A 2,569-nucleotide genomic window follows, 5' to 3' on the forward strand; every position below is an offset into this window, starting at 1 on the left:
GGGTACGGCCCTCCAGCCAGTTGGCGACCCATTTGACTGCGTAGGTGTCGATGCCACTGTCCCCCAGTTTCTTAATGAGGGTGAGAGACAGTGTCGAAGGCCTTCCGAAAGTCCAGAAAGACTACGTCCTCTGCCAGTCCACTGCTACATCGACTGCTTGTTAGAACAAGTTTTCCAAAACATTTCCCAATTTTGATACACAGAAAGTCCATTTGACAATTTTCTCTTCTCCCCATTCTGCATATATAAAGAGCTTAGTCTGTCTGTCTGTGTGTCCGTAATGCTCTTGGGGGCGGGTGGGACGTGGCTCCAGCCAGTGCTGTGTCAAGAATGATGGGTGGGACGTGGCTCCCGTGCAGCAGGCCAGGAGGACGTAGAGCGGGGTGCAGAGGGCGAGGACGGGGCAGGGCTGAATGAGGAGCAGGGGGGGAGCCAAAAGTGGAGCGGGAAGGGGGTGTGGCATGCAGCTGGATGTGGAGCAGCAGCAGCACAGCGTGGTGAGTGGCAGCGAACACCCACTGCCCTGCACTGGGGGGGCACAGGGCCAGACACAAAGTGGGGGGGTGGCATGGGGCCAGATATGGAGCATGGGGTGAGGGGAGGGTGCTGCACAGCCAGACATGGAGCAGCACCAGTGCAGGGTGGTGGGTGGCAGTGACAGCCACCATGTGCAAGCTTCCCTCCATTTTGCTCCTGGGAGGTGGTGCTCCATCCCCCACCACCCCCATCATTCTTGACGGGCAATTCGCTAGTGTGTGTATATATATGCTCTATCCACCCCACTATCGCAGCGTTCATAAGCCATGCCTGGTACCCTGAGGTATGTAGAAAAGACATTTAAAGCTGTGTCTATGGCCAAATGGCTGATTCTCCAAATCAACATCAAATCTTCAGATTCAGCTGAATTGAATCAGGACAGTGATCTGAATCAACAAATCGAATCACTGTCCCCAATTTAGGCCGAATCCGAATTGAATATGGCCCATTTCGCACACCCCTAATATATATCTCCAAATCCTGGGGAGAAATGCTAGTGTGAAATTATAATAGGAAATTATTTTAATGCAAGTCAATATCGATGTTATCACAGTTCAAGTGTGAGATTGAGATTGCCCAACAATCTCAACCTGAGTCTTAAAAGCCCTCTTTTGGGGGTGCATAAAAATGTAAGATTTCCCGTCTAGGAAAGACTGTGATGATATGATTACAATTCTAAGGCCAATAGGAGAAAATGTGGAGATGAACTTGGTAATAATGAAGTAAAATCAAAGCAAATTAAATTACTTTTAGCACAAATTAAACTAAACAGAAACGAGAGTGAAGTAACAGCTTTAAGCCGTAACTCCACAAAAGTGAGGGAAAACCGGAGTTAACGCAACTGTTTGTTAAATACAATTGTAAAAAATGTCAATGTACAGAGGAAAAAAGAAACATCCCTTATTCCTTGATATATTTGCTCCCTATGTGTCAATAAGTCAAGGCATACAAACAAATAAGTAATCTAGATGCATACTGCAGTTTGCTTGGTTACTATGTGTTTCACTTTAAGATAAATTAAATATGAGCAAGTGTTTTGAACAGGCTAGTTCATCTAATCACTGAGGGACTGCATTTATCTCACACAGTCTCTCCTCCTCATATTCCTCCTCCTCTTCCCCACAAACTCACCTGCAGGGAAACAGGATCACAACCCTTTTTCTTGTGCTTCTGATGTTCCTGACCCCTGCTCTCCCAAGAAGCAAGAGTAAAAAATAACAAAGGGAGGATTTTGTCAATCTCACTTCGCTTTTCCTCTTGGATAGAGAAAAAATATGATGATGTGTTACACTGGGGGTCATTCATTTGTCTTTCCTCCCCACCTCTGTCTTTTACTTTCCTGCCCACACCCATCAGCAGTAACAGAGGGTCACGTTTAACCTGTTCTGTACAAGGTGAATCTCCAGCAGGTGGGTGGATCTAGCAAGGACAGTGTTAGTCATTCTTCTGCTCCTGCTGGCATGCTTCATAAAAAAACATGTGCAGCAAGAGGAACAGGTCAGGTGAGAACCTGGAGGGAGGAACATGCCAGAACAGCTGAGCCATGGGCTAAAGGCATCATAATGGTCTAGTGCCAGAACAGACACATCGGGATAGTAACTTTGTTGCTTGGGTCAGCAGAACTAGGAAGGTGAGGAAGTGTCCTGCACGCCCCTCTAGTGCCCCTTTTGTTCCAGTGCAAGAACATCACTGTCCAGTAGGGGCAAGAGACCTAACTGGGGTGGAACTATAGATACATTTATGGAAGGGATTACCACAGATTCAGTGTCATCTTAGATTTGAGTAAATAAAATGATCTCCCCCATAATTAGATTGTACACAAAATTATACATTTATTTTAATTTTCCACATCTAAAATCTAGTTACTGGAGGGTTGTCTTCAATTCTTCCCTCCTACCCCTGCTACAGGGAAAACAGTAGCAGGGAAAGCAATGGCTCCCTCACTCCATGCATCCCTTCACCCATGCTCCCCTGCTCCTTCCTTCCTGTGCCTTCCCCAGCACTATGAGCCCTTTCCTCCATGCTCCCCCTG

The sequence above is a fragment of the Gavialis gangeticus genome, unplaced genomic scaffold (assembly GCF_001723915.1).
Source record: "Gavialis gangeticus isolate Ggan-Ray unplaced genomic scaffold, GavGan_comp1, whole genome shotgun sequence".
NCBI lineage: Eukaryota > Metazoa > Chordata > Crocodylia > Gavialidae > Gavialis > Gavialis gangeticus.